The sequence below is a fragment of the Diadema setosum genome, chromosome 3 (genome assembly GCF_964275005.1).
Source record: "Diadema setosum chromosome 3, eeDiaSeto1, whole genome shotgun sequence".
NCBI lineage: Eukaryota > Metazoa > Echinodermata > Echinoidea > Diadematoida > Diadematidae > Diadema > Diadema setosum.
In genome coordinates, this window is record NC_092687.1 from 32,582,093 (window position 1) to 32,603,324 (window position 21,232).

Sequence of the window (21,232 nt, forward strand, 5' to 3'; positions counted from 1 at the left end):
ATATTGGTGAATTTACCGATGAACTTCAATTTTTAACATTAATTATTTTTAGTAGAGTGACAAATAAAGCCCCTGGAGCCGAAACTCACGTCTTTTGAAGCGATTCGACCGTTAAAAGTGACAGCATCTTAGTATCAAATGCTCTTCTAATGCCTATGCGTTATACACATAAAACGAGGCGACAGTAGAGTGTGGTGAGGCGACAGTAGAGTGCGGTTTGGTCATAATGAATTGGTGAAATTACCGATGAACTTGCATTTTAACACTGACTATTTTTAGTAGAGTGACAAATAAAGCCCCTGGAGCCGAAACTCATGTCTTTTGAAGCGATTCGACCGTTAAAAGTGACAACATCTTATTATCAAATGCTCTTCTAATGCCTATGCGTTATACACATAAACCGAGGCGACAGTAGAGTGTGGTGAGGCGACAGTAGAGTGCGGTTTGGTCATATTGGTGAATTTACCGATGAACTTGCATTTTTAACACTGACTATTTTTAGTAGAGTGACAAATAAAGCCCCTGGAGCCGAAACTCATGTCTTTTGAAGCGATTCGACCGTTAAAAGTGACAACATCTTAGTATCAAATGCTCTTCTAATGCCTATGCGTTATACACATAAAACGAGGCGACAGTAGTGCGTGGTGAGGCGACAGTAGAGTGCGGTTTGGTCATATTGGTGAATTTACCGATGAACTTGCATTTTTAACACTGACTATTTTTAGTAGAGTGACAAATAAAGCCCCTGGAGCCGAAACTCATGTCTTTTGAAGCGATTCGACCGTTAAAAGTGACAACATCTTATTATCAAATGCTCTTCTAATGCCTATGCGTTATACACATAAAACGAGGCGACAGTAGAGTGTGGTGAGGCGACAGTAGAGTGCGGTTTGGTCATATCGGTGAATTTACCGATGAACTTGCATTTTTAACACTGACTATTTTTAGTAGAGTGACAAATAAAGCCCCTGGAGCCGAAACTCATGTCTTTTGAAGCGATTCGACCGTTAAAAGTGACAACATCTTAGTATCAAATGCTCTTCTAATGCCTATGCGTTATACACATAAAACGAGGCGACAGTAGTGCGTGGTGAGGCGACAGTAGAGTGCGGTTTGGTCATATTGGTGAATTTACCGATGAACTTGCATTTTTAACACTGACTATTTTTAGTAGAGTGACAAATAAAGCCCCTGGAGCCGAAACTCATGTCTTTTGAAGCGATTCGACCGTTAAAAGTGACAACATCTTATTATCAAATGTTCTTCTAATGCCTATGCGTTATACATGGATAAAACGAGGCGACAGTAGAGTGTGGTGAGGCGACAGTAGAGTGCGGTTTGGTCATATTGGTGAATTTACGGATGAACTTGCATTTTTAACACTGACTATTTTTAGTAGAGTGACAAATAAAGCCCCTGGAGCCGAAACTCATGTCTTTTGAAGCGATTCGACTGTTAGAAGTGACAACATCTTAGTATCAAATGCTCTTCTAATGCCTATGCGTTATACACATAAAACGAGGCGACAGTAGAGTGTGGTGAGGCGACAGTAGAGTGCGGTTTGGTCATATTGGTGAATTTACCGATGAACTTCAATTTTTAACATTAATTATTTTTAGTAGAGTGACAAATAAAGCCCCTGGAGCCGAAACTCATGTCTTTTGAAGCGATTCGACCGTTAAAAGTGACAACATCTTAGTATCAAATGCTCTTCTAATGCCTATGCGTTATACACATAAAACGAGGCGACAGTAGTGCGTGGTGAGGCGACAGTAGAGTGCGGTTTGGTCATATTGGTGAATTTACCGATGAACTTGCATTTTGAACACTGACTATTTTTAGTAGAGTGACAAATAAAGCCCCTGGAGCCGAAACTCATGTCTTTTGAAGCGATTCGACCGTTAAAAGTGACAACATCTTATTATCAAATGCTCTTCTAATGCCTATGCGTTATACACATAAAACGAGGCGACAGTAGAGTGTGGTGAGGCGACAGTAGAGTGCGGTTTGGTCATATTGGTGAATTTACCGATGAACTTCAATTTTTAACATTAATTATTTTTAGTAGAGTGACAAATAAAGCCCCTGGAGCCGAAACACATGTCTTTTGAAGCGATTCGACCGTTAAAAGTGACAACATCTTAGTATCAAATGCTCTTCTAATGCCTATGCGTTATATACATAAAACGAGGCGACAGTAGAGTGTGGTGAGGCGACAGTAGAGTGCGGTTTGGTCATATCGGTGAATTTACCGATGAACTTGCATTTTTAACAGTGACTATTTTTAGTAGAGTGACAAATAAAGCCCCTGGAGCCGAAACTCATGTCTTTTGAAGCGATTCGACCGTTAAAAGTGACAACATCTTATTATCAAATGCTCTTCTAATGCCTATGCGTTATACACATAAAACGAGGCGACAGTAGAGTGTGGTGAGGCGACAGTAGAGTGCGGTTTGGTCATATTGGTGAATTTACCGATGAACTTGCATTATTAACATTGATTATTTTTAGTAGAGTGACAAATAAAGCCCCTGGAGCCGAAACTCATGTCTTTTGAAGCGATTCGACTGTTAAAAGTGACAACATCTTAGTATCAAATGCTCTTCTAATGCCTATGCGTTATACACATAAAACGAGGCGACAGTAGAGTGTGGTGAGGCGACAGTAGAGTGCGGTTTGGTCATATTGGTGAATTTACCGATGAACTTCAATTTTTAGCTTAAATTATTTTTTTGTAGAGTGACAAACAAAGCCCCTGGAGCCGAAACCCATGTCTTTTGATGCGATTCGACCGTTAAAAGTGACAACATCTATAGTATTACGTGCTCTTCTAATGCCTATGCGTTATACACATAAAACGAGGCGACAGTAGAGTGTGGTGAGGCGACAGTAGAGTGCGGTTTGGTCATATTGGTGAATTTACCGATGAACTTCAATTTTTAACATTAATTATTTTTAGTAGAGTGACAAATAAAGCCCCTGGAGCCGAAACTCACGTCTTTTGAAGCGATTCGACCGTTAAAAGTGACAGCATCTTAGTATCAAATGCTCTTCTAATGCCTATGCGTTATACACATAAAACGAGGCGACAGTAGAGTGTGGTGAGGCGACAGTAGAGTGCGGTTTGGTCATAATGAATTGGTGAATTTACCGATGAACTTGCATTTTAACACTGACTATTTTTAGTAGAGTGACAAATAAAGCCCCTGGAGCCGAAACTCATGTCTTTTGAAGCGATTCGACCGTTAAAAGTGACAACATCTTATTATCAAATGCTCTTCTAATGCCTATGCGTTATACACAACGTCATGTCATAAAACGAGGCGACAGTAGAGTGTGGTGAGGCGACAGTAGAGTGCGGTTTGGTCATATTGGTGAATTTACCGATGAACTTGCATTTTTAACACTGACTATTTTTAGTAGAGTGACAAATAAAGCCCCTGGAGCCGAAACTCATGTCTTTTGAAGCGATTCGACCGTTAAAAGTGACAACATCTTAGTATCAAATGCTCTTCTAATGCCTATGCGTTATACACATAAAACGAGGCGACAGTAGTGCGTGGTGAGGCGACAGTAGAGTGCGGTTTGGTCATATTGGTGAATTTACCGATGAACTTGCATTTTTAACACTGACTATTTTTAGTAGAGTGACAAATAAAGCCCCTGGAGCCGAAACTCATGTCTTTTGAAGCGATTCGACCGTTAAAAGTGACAACATCTTATTATCAAATGTTCTTCTAATGCCTATGCGTTATACATATAAAACGAGGCGACAGTAGAGTGTGGTGAGGCGACAGTAGAGTGCGGTTTGGTCATATTGGTGAATTTACGGATGAACTTGCATTTTTAACACTGACTATTTTTAGTAGAGTGACAAATAAAGCCCCTGGAGCCGAAACTCATGTCATTTGAAGCGATTCGACTGTTAGAAGTGACAACATCTTATTATCAAATGCTCTTCTAATGGCTATGCGTTATACACATAAAACGAGGCGACAGTAGAGTGTGGTGAGGCGACAGTAGAGTGCGGTTTGGTCATATTGGTGAATTTACCGATGAACTTCAATTTTTAACATTAATTATTTTTAGTAGAGTGACAAATAAAGCCCCTGGAGCCGAAACTCATGACTTTTGGAGCGATTCGACCGTTAAAAGTGACAACATCTTAGTATTAGATGTTCTTCTAATGCCTATGCGTTATACACATAAAACGAGGCGACAGTAGAGTGTGGTGAGGCGACAGTAGAGTGCGGTTTGGTCATATTGGTGAATTTACCGATGAACTTGCATTTTTAACACTGACTATTTTTAGTAGAGTGACAAATAAAGCCCCTGGAGCCGAAACTCATGTCTTTTGAAGCGATTCGACCGTTAAAAGTGACAACATCTTAGTATCAAATGCTCTTCTAATGCCTATGCGTTATACACATAAAACGAGGCGACAGTAGAGTGTGGTGAGGCGACAGTAGAGTGCGGTTTGGTCATAATGAATTGGTGAATTTACCGATGAACTTGCATTTTAACACTGACTATTTTTAGTAGAGTGACAAATAAAGCCCCTGGAGCCGAAACTCATGTCTTTTGAAGCGATTCGACCGTTAAAAGTGACAACATCTTATTATCAAATGCTCTTCTAATGCCTATGCGTTATACACAACGTCATGTCATAAAACGAGGCGACAGTAGAGTGTGGTGAGGCGACAGTAGAGTGCGGTTTGGTCATATTGGTGAATTTACCGATGAACTTGCATTTTTAACACTGACTATTTTTAGTAGAGTGACAAATAAAGCCCCTGGAGCCGAAACTCATGTCTTTTGAAGCGATTCGACCGTTAAAAGTGACAACATCTTAGTATCAAATGCTCTTCTAATGCCTATGCGTTATACACATAAAACGAGGCGACAGTAGTGCGTGGTGAGGCGACAGTAGAGTGCGGTTTGGTCATATTGGTGAATTTACCGATGAACTTGCATTTTTAACACTGACTATTTTTAGTAGAGTGACAAATAAAGCCCCTGGAGCCGAAACTCATGTCTTTTGAAGCGATTCGACCGTTAAAAGTGACAACATCTTATTATCAAATGTTCTTCTAATGCCTATGCGTTATACATATAAAACGAGGCGACAGTAGAGTGTGGTGAGGCGACAGTAGAGTGCGGTTTGGTCATATTGGTGAATTTACGGATGAACTTGCATTTTTAACACTGACTATTTTTAGTAGAGTGACAAATAAAGCCCCTGGAGCCGAAACTCATGTCATTTGAAGCGATTCGACTGTTAGAAGTGACAACATCTTATTATCAAATGCTCTTCTAATGGCTATGCGTTATACACATAAAACGAGGCGACAGTAGAGTGTGGTGAGGCGACAGTAGAGTGCGGTTTGGTCATATTGGTGAATTTACCGATGAACTTCAATTTTTAACATTAATTATTTTTAGTAGAGTGACAAATAAAGCCCCTGGAGCCGAAACTCATGACTTTTGGAGCGATTCGACCGTTAAAAGTGACAACATCTTAGTATTAGATGTTCTTCTAATGCCTATGCGTTATACACATAAAACGAGGCGACAGTAGAGTGTGGTGAGGCGACAGTAGAGTGCGGTTTGGTCATATTGGTGAATTTACCGATGAACTTGCATTTTTAACACTGACTATTTTTAGTAGAGTGACAAATAAAGCCCCTGGAGCCGAAACTCATGTCTTTTGAAGCGATTCGACCGTTAAAAGTGACAACATCTTATTATCAAATGTTCTTCTAATGCCTATGCGTTATACATATAAAACGAGGCGACAGTAGAGTGTGGTGAGGCGACAGTAGAGTGCGGTTTGGTCATATTGGTGAATTTACGGATGAACTTGCATTTTCAACACTGACTATTTTTAGTAGAGTGACAAATAAAGCCCCTGGAGCCGAAACTCATGTCTTTTGAAGCGATTCGACTGTTAGAAGTGACAACATCTTATTATCAAATGCTCTTCTAATGCCTATGCGTTATACACATAAAACGAGGCGACAGTAGAGTGTGGTGAGGCGACAGTAGAGTGCGGTTTGGTCATATTGGTGAATTTACCGATGAACTTCAATTTTTAACATTAATTATTTTTAGTAGAGTGACAAATAAAGCCCCTGGAGCCGAAACTCATGACTTTTGGAGCGATTCGACCGTTAAAAGTGACAACATCTTAGTATTAGATGTTCTTCTAATGCCTATGCGTTATACACATAAAACGAGGCGACAGTAGAGTGTGGTGAGGCGACAGTAGAGTGCGGTTTGGTCATATTGGTGAATTTACCGATGAACTTGCATTTTTAACACTGACTATTTTTAGTAGAGTGACAAATAAAGCCCCTGGAGCCGAAACTCATGTCTTTTGAAGCGATTCGACCGTTAAAAGTGACAACATCTTAGTATCAAATGCTCTTCTAATGCCTATGCGTTATACACATAAAACGAGGCGACAGTAGAGTGTGGTGAGGCGACAGTAGAGTGCGGTTTGGTCATAATGAATTGGTGAATTTACCGATGAACTTGCATTTTAACACTGACTATTTTTAGTAGAGTGACAAATAAAGCCCCTGGAGCCGAAACTCATGTCTTTTGAAGCGATTCGACCGTTAAAAGTGACAACATCTTATTATCAAATGCTCTTCTAATGCCTATGCGTTATACACAACGTCATGTCATAAAACGAGGCGACAGTAGAGTGTGGTGAGGCGACAGTAGAGTGCGGTTTGGTCATATTGGTGAATTTACCGATGAACTTGCATTTTTAACACTGACTATTTTTAGTAGAGTGACAAATAAAGCCCCTGGAGCCGAAACTCATGTCTTTTGAAGCGATTCGACCGTTAAAAGTGACAACATCTTAGTATCAAATGCTCTTCTAATGCCTATGCGTTATACACATAAAACGAGGCGACAGTAGTGCGTGGTGAGGCGACAGTAGAGTGCGGTTTGGTCATATTGGTGAATTTACCGATGAACTTGCATTTTTAACACTGACTATTTTTAGTAGAGTGACAAATAAAGCCCCTGGAGCCGAAACTCATGTCTTTTGAAGCGATTCGACCGTTAAAAGTGACAACATCTTATTATCAAATGTTCTTCTAATGCCTATGCGTTATACATATAAAACGAGGCGACAGTAGAGTGTGGTGAGGCGACAGTAGAGTGCGGTTTGGTCATATTGGTGAATTTACGGATGAACTTGCATTTTTAACACTGACTATTTTTAGTAGAGTGACAAATAAAGCCCCTGGAGCCGAAACTCATGTCATTTGAAGCGATTCGACTGTTAGAAGTGACAACATCTTATTATCAAATGCTCTTCTAATGGCTATGCGTTATACACATAAAACGAGGCGACAGTAGAGTGTGGTGAGGCGACAGTAGAGTGCGGTTTGGTCATATTGGTGAATTTACCGATGAACTTCAATTTTTAACATTAATTATTTTTAGTAGAGTGACAAATAAAGCCCCTGGAGCCGAAACTCATGACTTTTGGAGCGATTCGACCGTTAAAAGTGACAACATCTTAGTATTAGATGTTCTTCTAATGCCTATGCGTTATACACATAAAACGAGGCGACAGTAGAGTGTGGTGAGGCGACAGTAGAGTGCGGTTTGGTCATATTGGTGAATTTACCGATGAACTTGCATTTTTAACACTGACTATTTTTAGTAGAGTGACAAATAAAGCCCCTGGAGCCGAAACTCATGTCTTTTGAAGCGATTCGACCGTTAAAAGTGACAACATCTTAGTATCAAATGCTCTTCTAATGCCTATGCGTTATACACATAAAACGAGGCGACAGTAGTGCGTGGTGAGGCGACAGTAGAGTGCGGTTTGGTCATATTGGTGAATTTACCGATGAACTTGCATTTTTAACACTGACTCTTTTTAGTAGAGTGGCAAATAAAGCCCCTGGAGCCGAAACTCATGTCTTTTGAAGCGATTCGACCGTTAAAAGTGACAACATCTTAGTATCAAATGCTCTTCTAATGCCTATGCGTTATACACATAAAACGAGGCGACAGTAGAGTGTGGTGAGGCGACAGTAGAGTGCGGTTTGGTCATATTGGTGAATTTACCGATGAACTTCAATTTTTAGCTTAAATTATTTTTTTGTAGAGTGACAAACAAAGCCCCTGGAGCCGAAACCCATGTCTTTTGATGCGATTCGACCGTTAAAAGTGACAACATCTATAGTATTACGTGCTCTTCTAATGCCTATGCGTTATACACATAAAACGAGGCGACAGTAGAGTGTGGTGAGGCGACAGTAGAGTGCGGTTTGGTCATATTGGTGAATTTACCGATGAACTTGAATTTTTAACTTAAATTATTTTTAGTAGAGTGACAAACAAAGCCCTTGGAGCCGAAACTCATGTCTTTTGATGTGATTCGACGCTTGAAAATGACAACATCTTAGTATTAATTGCTCTTCTAATGACTATGCGTTGTTAAGCAGATAACTAGAAATATGTCACAATATTGCAGTGATAAAGTTGAAAAAATATTAAGAAATTCAGGTCCTTGTGCGTTTTTGCTATCATTTTCCTTACACAGCCATTATAATATTATGTGGACGCAAGCATGGAAAACTCCACATACTTGTTTGTTTGTTTTATTGTTTTACTCAGTTGATGTAACCATGTGCAGACAAAGAAAGTGCTAATCGAGGAAGAAGAATAAATATAAGGAAATGGAAGTTTTGGCATTAGTCTGATGGTCCTCGAAAGGAAAAACAAATCTTGATATTGTAGATTGCATGTGTTGGTTGTTGCAGTGGTTAGTAACGTGCGTGTTGTAAACTATGGAGATGTACCTTGAGTATAGGCCCTCCCGTAAAAAAAAATTCTTTGTTTCTCCTTTTGTAACATCAGATTTGGTAATCAAATATTAATATCTGAATGGTGCAAGTGATAAATACTTCTTTGATTATACTTTCGTGGCCTTGTATTTTGTAAAAAAAAAAAAAAAAATGTGTTTTATAATGACAAGTTTAGATCTAATTTAGATTTTAACAGAGATACTCAGATTGTTCTAGTTGTTAGACTTGATATTATCGTCATTGCCCTCATAACTTCACATACTATAAAGCAACACTAGGGGCGGGGGTATTAATCACATTCAGTGATAATTCTAGTTTGTGCTTATCATGAATTCTTCTTCCATTTGTACCCAAAAGAAACCTCTGCGAATATCGACAAGAGTGCACCCCCGGAAATACCAAGACAGAGACCTGCACAAGGTTTGTTATTGTTGTTGTTGGTGGTGGTGGCGTTGTTGCTGTTTGTTGTTGTTGTTGCTGCTGCTGCTGCTGAAAGTCTTGTTGTTTGGCTTTCAGTGTGGGAAATAGAAGATGCAATTGTCTACCTGAACATATTTAGGATATTTCAGGCCAACACTTGGATTGCAAGTCTGCCACTGCATGAAAATCAACTTGTGACACCTGTATGGGCCCCATTTAATAAAAGATGTTAGGATGGCAACTATTGCTGGAATGGCAACTTCCCATAGCAACAACCAATCAGGAACCTGGGTTTTTGTTAAAGGTTATGCAAGACACCAATGTGTTAATATAAGAAAAATGTGTTGCCATGGTAACCACTCATTTTTGTATCAAATTGAACCATTTAGTCTATGAAGGTGAAATTTGGTGTGTATGATGGTCTTTAAGTATAGTTATGCAAAATGTGCCTTGTGTTTGTATCAGACAATGCATTGCCATGGTAACCTCACTTTTTACCCAAACCTTGTGGAACTCATTGTCAACTCTGTAATTGTACAGTAAACTAAAACTATTCTGTTTCCAATTCGACAAGTGCACAAACTTGGTATTAACGTCAATGCCCTCATGACATCACATACTATATATAAAGCAACACTAGGGGCGGGGGTATTAATCACCTTCAGTGATAATTCTAGTTTCTTCTACGCTTAAGGGCGAGACACATTTTGGGATTTGCCTTTGTTAAAAAAAAAGAGTGCATCACTATGGTCGACACCCCTCATGATACATTTGTAGTTTATTCCAGTATTACTTCGTGAAGATGTATAAGTAAGATTTATACAGCATCAAGTATGAAATATCAGGTTCACAGCTTTAACACATAATATAGTTTTTACTCACTCTGCTTGGATCAATCGTTGCAGGTGCCATCAGAAAACTTCTCCAAGAGATTGATGTGGAGAATGTCACCTTGCCCATGCATAAGAAAGCTCGGTACCACGTGTGGTGATGTATTGGAATACCGAGACTTTGAAACCCTCATACATCCCAATTGGTTGAACAGTAAGGTATGTGCCAGCATGCATTGTTAGATGTATGAATGCTATGTGTGTTGATGTGAATGTGTGAAGTGAGTGTAGTACTGAGTATTATATATATATATATATATATATATATATATATATATATATATATATATATATATATATATACTAGCAGCACCCGTGGGAATCCACGGGTCTGAGAGGTTTCATATTTTCTCATATATACGATTTTGCACATAAAATAAAGAATTATATAGATAAAGAATGATGATAAAGAACATGAAATAAAGAGAAAAGTTTTCTCATTCTTTCGTTACTTGTGCTCTCTTCTACCCATGACCACCGTTCAACCCCCAAACGCACACACACATTTTCTCCCCCGCAGAAAAAACAAACAAACAAACAAACAAACAAACAAAAACAAACATTCAGAGAAACATTACCAAAAGCGCTTATGAGATTCTCCGAAAGTTCTGCCCACAGATTCTTCCCGTCAAAACGGGGAGATATTATTGACACTATGACTTTGATATTAATATAACATATTCCTATACCCCCTGCTCTTGCATCCATGCAGGCACCCGAGGGAATCCACGGCTGGTGTCAAGGCATTCCTATTTGTTTTCCGCCGTTATGGGAGAAAAATATTATATTTTCGTCTTCAATTGCTTCCTCCTTTTTGTTTTCAATCACCAAAACTTGGTTTGATAGATCATAGAATCATCCGTTTATCTGCTTCAGACTATACATCATCATTATTATTATCATATTATTCTTCTTAATATTGTTATATTGTTATTATAATTATTATTGTTATTTTGGGAGGGGGATCATAGTCATTAGGTTTAATAAGCAATCACCCGTGGGAATCCATGGGTCTCAGGGCCTCGTAATTGGTATTTCTTTTCCCATGTTATGGGAGAAAGAAGATTTTTTTTTTTGTCTTCATTGCTCCCTCTTTTTTTTTATTTTTATCACCAAAACTTGGTTTGATGGACCATAATAAGAACCACCCATTTCATTTCCACTTGTAACTTCAAAAATAGGCAATCGCCAATCTAGGTTTTTCCCCACGTCCGCTCATCTTATGAATATCATGTTTACAGCAGCTATGCAGTAAACGAATGGACAGCGGCACGTGTTTTATCTGATATGGAAGGGTACGATCGGCAAGTACAAATTTAAGTGAATATATAGCCGCCCTAAACAGTCTGAGTACAATGATACCCGACTTGAGAGTAAACTAAATGATGAACCCGAGCTGCATAATATCCTGCAGTTGTGCAAAATACAATAAAATAACAGCCAAGAAACTTAATAGCTGTTTTGTTAGGGAATTAAGTTGGCCACCTTGAATGAACTTTTAATTAGGTCTACGTTTAACTTGGGAAATTGTGGAAGACATTGTATTTGAGGGTCCTTTGTCCTTAGCTGTGGAGGTTAGCTTTTTAAGTGTGAGAAGGGGAGCTGAATTTTAGATCTCGCCGAGTATACAGACCTACGGTAAAGCTATGTATATAGGGGAAGAACATTTTCTGAAAATGATGATTATACACTCTAAAAACGCATATGTTGAATCAACATTTAAAAGGGCCGAGGAGTGACAGCATTTTTTGAAGTGTTGCATCCAACTTTTAAAATAACATTTTAAATGTTGAATCTAGCAAGAAAACCAACACTTTGAAAATGTTGTCACTCCTCGGCCCTTTTAAATGCTAATTCAACATTTGTGTTTTTAGAGTGTAGCCTGCTGCTCATCATCAGTCAGTCCGAGTGTATAGTCTTCGAAGTCTGAAATATCTTGTGACACTTTGATAGATCTATGTTACTTTGGTTACAGAAAAAAAAGCTGCCGAGGTCAGATCCGAACTACACACCAATTGTTGAAATCTCCCTATGTTGGAATATACAGTATGTGTGGCAATGATGGTGATGACAGTCACAAAAATGGGACTGTGAGAACAAGCCCACAGGAGTGCAATTTGGTGATGCCTTCCCCGCGTATCTCTCTCTCTCTCTCTCTCTCTCTCTCTCTATATATATATATACATATATATATATATATATATATATATATATATATATATATATATATATATATATATAATTATATATATATATATATATATATATATATATAGATAGATATATATGTGGGCATATAATTATGTATATTGATATATACATACAATGTATTTCTTTTTTGCTTCTGTGTGTGCCATGCCATAGCATTACACATTCCCTTGAGAAGATGACATTACAAAACAAAGTATACAAATGAATGTTCCCACCAGATTAGATCTCAAGGTCTTAAAAATGAAGGAAATATTGAGCTATTTGCTGGACAGTTTAATTAAGGAATTCTCCATTTTTTGTGCATTATTTTACTGCAAAACAAAAAGTAGATAAGTACATGGGCATGTTGACAACCAAAGCCTCAGAAGAAGATAGGAAAGTGGTATATGAACCAGTGCCATCCATTTTACTTTCAATAGGTGACTTTTTTACTTTGTTCTTTATGTACCCTGGGGCAGAGTCCTGATGATTGTAGTTCCTCCTAAATTTGTAATACATTTTCAATAATTTCTTGATTTTGTGAATACAAGATTTTGTTTAAAAGTGATAACCGGAAGGTTTTGTTTCTTTCTTGGATTATATTTTGTTAGGTCATAAATGAGTACCTCCATCTTCTTCGAAATGAAATCAATGTACAGGACTATGGACATGTGTTCATCATACCCTCGTATGTTGCTGTACAGTGGAATGTCCGTGGAATGGCAGTTTAAGAAGGTATGGTCACGAGTTTTGCAGGCAATGTTTTTCTAAAATCAGTTGTGTTATTACCAACACAAAAGACTTAAGTTACTTTCATACGCAGTTGCTAAATATGAAGCTTACGTATAGCAGTTGATGATTAGCTCCAGTCTTGACCTCACAACGCATGTTCACATGTGCACAAAACTTTAAGATAAAACTTAAAGGACAAGTTCACCTTCATAGACATGTGGGTTGAGTGAATGCAGCAATATTAGTAGAACACATCAGTGAGAGTTTGAGGAAAATCGGACAATCTGTTCAAAAGTTATGAATTTTTTAAGTTTCTGCTCAGTCACGGCTGGATGAAAAGACTACTATAGCTTGTGATGTCACATGAGTACAACTATATAAAGAAAGAATAAAGAAAATTCGACATATTTCCATTTTTTCGCATAACAAAAGAACACTGGACTTCTCTCTTTCAGAAGGCAGGGGGAATAATATTACCCTTAACATACGTCAGTAGCAAGTCGAAGAAATGTGCACTTTATTCAAAAAGTAAAGTTTTGTGAAATTCTCTTTTTATTTTCCTTATGTAGTTGTACGCATGTGACATCATACACTGTAGTAGTCTTCTCTTCCAGCAGTGACTGCGCAGATACTTAAAATATTCGTAACTTTTGAACGGATTGTCCAATTTTCCCCAAACTTTCACTGATGTGTTCTACTAATATTGCTGCACTCTCTCAATCCTTATGTATATGAAGGTATACTTGTCCTTTAAGAGTGAATCCTACTCAATTTTTGTACAGGAATTGCAGAATCTTGTCACATAACCTTTAATATACCCATGCAAAATAGCGCAGCTGGAGGTTGACCCATAAGACGCAAACTCACAAGTTCGTTGATTATTGTTGTGAGGTGATGTTGGGCACTGGTGTGTATATTGTGTAACAATCTTTGGGTTTGTACTCAGATGAGTGAGTATCAGCACTCATAATATTGTGGGGTTTTTTTTTAGAGCGAGAGAAAGAGAAAGAATATTTTGGGCAATAAGGTCAAAAATTAAATGTAAAGCGTTGAGTGAAAACGTGAAAATTTTATATTTCCTCATATCTCGAAAATGGTTCAAGGCAGGCCTATACATCATTCATGGAACTTAGTGAATATGCAAATACTGATTGGCAGCGATTGTTGCGAAAATGTTATGGTCAAAGGTCAAGGGTCAATGGCCAAGGTCAACTCAAGCTTTCATTATTTCCCTACTATGTATGCGGTTTTTTTTTTCTTGTTTTGTATGAGCCTGTAGTAATTTCACATTTTTATATTCATGTTATATTGCATATAAATATTGTTTCTTCATTTTTGTAAAATCAATTTTAATTCAGCCTCTGGCTGTGTTCAATGATTTGTTAGATAAAGGTGCTTAATAGTAATAATAAAAAATTACTAACATTATTCTGTGTACTCACTGATGATGTGTTTCTAATCATCAACTAATCTTTAAGATTTGCTAGCTTTTGAGTGATGCACTCACACGGCACTTAACTACAAGCTAATCATCAAGATTTTAATTTTGAACGTAAATTTATGTAAAGTTTAGGAACAGCAAGTGAATGCCACTTTTCTAATGAAGCAAGTTAAAGTAGCAAGAGTGGGTTTGTGTAGTAACAAAGAATTGTTGGCAATTAAAAAAATATGAGAAGATAAAGCTTATCAACTGCTTGAGCAGATCGAAATCTGTCAAAAGAACCAATTCCACGCTTTGAAAAAAAAAAATCATAAAATATAAAATGCCCACATACATCGATCCTCAAATCGTTGAAATGATGTATGAAAAAAACTCACATATACCTCCTTGAAATACTAGACATTGTAACGAATGACGAAAAGTTGTCATTCACTTTAAAATGAAAGTATTGGTTTATTTACCTGTAGGTGACCCTTTCAAAATTCAAGTGGGCATTTATGCCAATCAACATTAGACAGAGCCACTAGATCCTTCTTGTGGCAAATGTTCCAGAAATGAAAATGTCTGTTCCTGACTCCCTTCGGGATCTGATCACACCATCTATATATACGTGGACAAGTTCAGGTCAGCTTTTCAAAGATAATGTGCAGAATGCCAATAGACATATGTTATGTTTTGATATCGATCTTTTATTCTTAGAATATTAATTTCAATGGTGTTTAGTACGCCATTCAATGAATTTATTACAGTGAGTATATAAACATTTACATTCAATTTTTCACTCACAGTTCTGCAAATCAAAGGAACATTTATTATGTGTATTGACCTATATTCCCTCAGGTTTTTAACAATTGACCCCAGACTTGACATGTGCACTACTATCATAGGAGAAGAACAAACCCCCTTGTCTCTTCAAAGATAATGTACAGAATGCCAATGTATTTTATGTTATGTTTTGATATCAAACTTTTATTCCCTCCATTTCAGTGGTGTTTAATGAACCATTAAATGAATATGTTATAGTGAGTACATTGTCGTGTACGTACATACATTTCTTTTTCACAGTTCTACAAATCAAAGGAGAATATGTTTATTGACCTAACTCCCTCAGTTTTTTTTTTTTTCAATTGACCCGAGTTTCAATTGCTTTCATAGGTAGAGGTACAGACCACAAGAGTGTTTTGTAGTCAGGATATCATAACGCATAACCATGGCAACATTACATTTTCATTAAAAAAAGATTATTACTTCACATTTGGCTTCTTCAGAAAGTTTCAGCGAAGAAACACTAATTTCATACAGTGTAATATTGTTAATTGAAATTGGAACATAAAAAAGATGCAAAGTCTGACTGACACGGTTGTCAGTTTATAGTTGCCATTGCAACCAGCAATAGCAAAGATAGCTAAATTATATATCAAAATGTCTGTAATAAGATTTGAGGAAAAGTCACCAAATTTGGACAAAATGGAATGAATGGCGAAGGAGTGGCAAATGACACCGAATCCTGAAATGCACTAGAAAATATATAAAAAAAACTTTGTTTTAAATTTCTTATTGCATTGTCACTTAATTGATACTTTCTCAATTAAGGTTCATGAGTTTGTTAATGCTGGGAGCGTGCCTTCTATTGTCAAGCAATGAAAATTGTCTCGCCACCATTTGATCATGTTGTCGTCGGAAGGAAAACTTTGAAGGTGTTTTTCTCGAAACTCTGATTTCCTCAACCACTTGACATGCGCTAATATAATCACTGACATCTCCGCAATTGAGTACTTTTACGAGTTGTACTAAATATGACATTAGAGTAGAAGAGTAAGGGAATGATGTCATGCCATTTTCAGAAGATTGTCCTCCCCCGACCTTTGGATCTTTTTGTTGTAGCGGGTCACATATTATACTTGTGATCTCCAATAGGGTATTTGGTTAACCTCAACATAAGCCAGGACAAAAAAAAAAAAAAATCAAGTACATTTTTTCGTCCATAAGAAAGATGTTGTATGTGTGTGTCTAGATCAACGCTGATATTTTTTTTTTATGAATTACAAATAGAGTGTTGTCATCTATTAATAGATCCAATTACTTAAGTAATGCCAACAAGTTGATTTCATTTTGAAGCTAATGAGAGTCAAGCCCTCATCCCCACCACCTCAATCTTATCTCCTTTTTTGCATTTTGGCTGTAGCTCTTCAGTAAACCTTTACCTTTACCTTTATCTGTTTCTGTATGTTGGTAAAGGCACTCCATGGCACAGAGGGCCCAAGAAACAGGGGAGCTCCAAGGTGAGTGGAGCCATGATGAGTCCCTGACGTCTGCACTGCAGAAGGATGGAAGTTCGTGTGGTGCCTTTGTAATGCTGGTAATTAAACAGGACTAGCATTCTTCTTTACTTCAAATATTCTGTGAACAAGAACATGTACTAATATATTCTTTCCTTGTGCCCATCATGTAAAAGTGAAGAGGTACTGCATGCTTTCAGGTTGTTTATTTGTCCATCCCATATAACACTTAATTGCAAGTTTAGAGACAACAAAAACAACAACAACAAACAGGCTTTTATGTTGGCTGACCATGGTATCTGCTACAGAGACTAACAACTAGTCTAGGGCTAAATCTCTCAAGATCAAAGGTTTGATGTGAATTGTATAGATAGGTATGCTAGTACTACAGTTAACAAAAAGAATAGGGCCTACACGCATTTAAAATCATGGGGTTAATCATAGAAAAGAGTAGAACTGAATTCTCACCATATTTCAGAAATGGCTAAAGGTTTATCTTCATGAAACTGTAGGCACTATACTCATATGGTTGTACTGACTGACAATAATTTTCTCAGGAAGTTCTTATGCCTCAGATACGCCATAAAGTGTCACCTGAGGCATTATATATTTTCAGGTTGTCCTTCTGTCTGTCCTTTCGTCTGTCTTTCTGTCTGTGTGACAGTTGAACTGACCTGTCTTTTGGGAGTTGAAATGAATATTTCCTCTGAATGCTGTGTTGCTATTTTCTTACAAGGTCAGTCTAGAACATGAAATCTTAGTGTTATGTATCTGCATTGACAACGTCAATTACAGATCCACTTCATCTTTTACTTACAACAGCTTTGTTAATGGTCCTTTAAAACCAGGTAGACGAGCTTGATGATTTCATGTTGATATCTTATCAATACTAGTTGACTATAATAAGACATTCACATATAGATTTCATACACTAGAATCTGAATTTTACATGTTTCAGCATGTTGATGTTCCAAGTTTGCTTATTGATATTATCACATTTGTTGAGCCAGTCTCCTGACTCTTTTTTAGGAATATGTTTATGATTGTATTTCCTAATTAGATGTAATAGTACACGTGATTGGTTACGTATTTCTTTACTCACATAAATGTTAATGAATGTACGTATATATGTGTATATGTGTGTGTATATATCTATATATATATATATATATACATTGTATATATATACACACAAACAAACAAACATATATACATACATAGTTATGTTCATTAATTATTATCATTATTATTTTTATTATTATTATTGTTATTAATATTATTATTATTATTTGTCTTTGTCTTTGTCTTTAGAACGCATTAGCGATCACAAGAGGTCTGAATCCAGCTAGCCTTGGTCAGGTACATGCAAGAAAAATGAGGGATATGTACTAAGGGCATTACTGGCAGCAGCAGTGAAACCACCCAAGCAAAGACGAATCTGTGATGCTGTGGGGTGCAGCAAGCCCCCTCTGCCAGCAGACTGGGTTTGTTGTGAGCCAAGTGAGGTGTGTGGGAGGTGGTGTCACCCCATATTTGTTGACATCTGCAGACCTCCAAAGGGTGACTTTGTATGCCCTGTGTGTAAGGCACGATATGAGTAGGTGAATATAGAGGACCATCTTCCATATGTGACCGTGCATCACAAAACCAAAAAAAAAAAAGTCATACACTTGATTTTACGTGAGGACTCTTGAAAGGGGAAATGGGTCAACTGAGTCAATCTTGTGTGTTTCATATTTGCTGAAAGAGCTATCCTTCTACATAATTCTTTAGTTTGGGATCATAACATGAATGTGAAATTGTGCTTTCAGCAGTTTTTCTTCAACCTTTTTGGAGGAAGAGTAGAACGATCAGGTATGTCCCCTTTTCATTTCTTGAAATTATTTACACACTCTTTACTTTTAAGTCTAATAACTTTTGAAACGATAAGTCTACTGATTTGAAAGTTGACATTAAACATGCATAGAATATGTTAAAGGAGCATGCTCAATTTCAGCTTAATCTGATAATCCCTTCATTGTGGTAGCTCCAGTGGTTTACATTCATTGCACAGCTAGCACGGCTTGGTAAAGATTAAGTGCTTGAATAGACCCTCTTTTCTCAATTCACACTTTTCCAGAGTGTGTGCTTTCGTTCTAGTATTTAGATAGGTTAGGGGAGTCCATTTGAATTGTGTAATACATCATTTTAAAGTATAGAGTCCGCTCTTTAAGAATCTGCCCTTAACTAAAATCAATGTCTGGCAACGTTTTGTTGGTTTTGTGATGCATGGTCACATTATGTCACATAATCATTCTGGATGGAGACATCAGTTCTCCAAGTATATATATTATAATGCATTATTCTACCAAGTGGGATTTCTTGAAAAAGGCTTGCATTAAGGTCATAATGACATTTCAATCTTGTAAAGATAACTTGGGGAAACAGTCTCTTCTGCCCAATATTAGTATACCAAATCATAAAATCATAATTGTGTATGCAAAATGGCGGCTGAATCAGCATAGATTGCAATTTCAGAAATACATCTTCTCCAACCATCTTATTATAGGAAATATGTAGTATATCATGGCAAAATACCATAGGCACGTGCATGCCAGTAAATGTCTTCCTGGCTGTATATCAAGATCCTTTTATTTTCAGTGAATGTTTAATGTAATTGATAGAGACTTTATCCTGATATGAATGCATTTGTACATGCCTTTATACAGTTGTTCATACTCATACTTCCATGAAATGCAATGGAATTGATAAAGGAGACATGGCCCTAAAGTCTACGTGAAAATTTTACACATAGAATTATGTGCCCAAGCTTAACCCCTCCATCGCCCAAGTCCCCATAACACAAAACAGTAAATGCAAATGCATTTGTTATAAAAGCATAGATGATTTTCATCAAACTATCACTAAATGCCTGTTCTGAAAATGTGCACATATACCATTTAGGACATTCCTTTCTGAAGTTACTAATTTGCATATTTGGCTGCAACATGCTTGTGAGAAACATGTAATCAGATATTTTCTTGTAACCCTTCATGGTTAGTAAGGAGCACCTGAACAGTATTTAAGTGAAGTATATAGTATTAGACAAAATAATGAAAACAAAATAAGTAAAAAAGGATGGAGATCCAGTATACAAATGAGATAAGATAAGTATTAATCATGCTGTTACCTGTTTTCGTGAGATCTTTTAGAAGTTGTAGATTCATTCGTCCCGTTAATGCACGTAGTTAAGACCTCATAAAATCTTCAATCAAATCAGTAGTTTACCCTCTCAATTACCCTTATTTACAAACAAATTATTTCATATATTTTATTCACTTATTCATTCATTGACCTTGTACCTTATATTCTTTAAACTTTCATCAACACTCAATGAACAGTTTGTCTACACTGGATGTACAGGCCTTCTCATCATGCATGGGATAAAATCTCTTTCGCCTTGCAATTTTCAGTTCTTTCAAGGAATTGTTGGTAACGATTCATGAAGATTAAAAAGAAGTATTATTTGGTGGCCATATTGTTTATAAGTGTAAGAAATGGCTTTCTGGGCACTACTGAGATTCTTTATAAGAACTGGGTATTTCTCTTGCCCATGTAGCACAAACGATACATAGAAATCATTTTTCCATCATAGCTGCCATTGTCCTGATCTGTGTCTTTCGCGTACTCTGTCAAAATTTCCATATGGCTTGTAAATGTAAATCAGCTTTCCCTAAGAAGCACAGACGCAAAGTACTGTGGTGTACTCATATTATCTTTCCGCAGATTTGAGCCATATGACCCCCAAAACTGGCACCACAAAATGTCTGTGTCAATGTGTTTGAATTATGTTTAAAAGTCTGATTCCCCTAGTTTTTACTGCCACATGTGCTTACACGCTATCACATTTTTCAGAAATCCCACTTGAAAGAAATATACACTCTTCAACTATAGCACCAATTGATTTATCCTAAAACTGTTGCAGCTCAAAGTCATAGAAGAGTGCTAGCTTTGCTGTTATGTAAATTTTATGTCAGGTTTTTTTTTTTCCAATGCAAAAGTATGAGAGTAGGAATGATGCGTCACCATGGGCCACAAAGCATTAAGAGTGGCACAAGTGCATCACCAGTTTGTTTATAACATGCTTACCGTACATTCTGTATGCAAAGTTGTGCAGTATAGGTCAGATTCTTGTGATTAGCAGACAGTATGCTACCATGGTAAGAGTATATAATGGTGCAAAATCAACAAGGTCTTGCAACTTGATATTTGTCTCAAGCTAGTATAGACAATTCCGACGAAATATGTTTCATGTGATTATTTTGAAAATAAGATGTGTAAGACTTATTTATGACAAGCCAAAAGCATATTAACAGTAACATGATTTCAGTTATTGTTTTCTCCAGTGCAAAAGGATAAAAGCAAGAATGGTTTGCAAGCTTTGACCACAAAGCATTAAGA

General features: G+C 37.1%; 1 protein-coding gene and 1 long non-coding RNA gene across 3 annotated transcripts in view; both read left to right on the top strand.

The window, feature by feature from the left end:
* LOC140246789 (uncharacterized) overlaps window positions 1-21,232 on the top strand; it is a 246,896-nt gene that overhangs the window by 170,158 nt on the left and 55,506 nt on the right. The window lies entirely within an intron of this gene.
* On the top strand, window positions 9,205-16,782 carry LOC140226505 (uncharacterized). Of its 2 annotated transcripts, none has more exons than XR_011900972.1 (4): window positions 9,205-9,260; window positions 10,166-10,309; window positions 13,000-13,075; window positions 16,752-16,782. It is a non-coding gene; the product is annotated as an uncharacterized lncRNA (long non-coding RNA). The 2 variants fall into 2 exon arrangements; XR_011900971.1 differs by having other exon boundaries at window positions 12,952-13,075; window positions 16,752-16,772.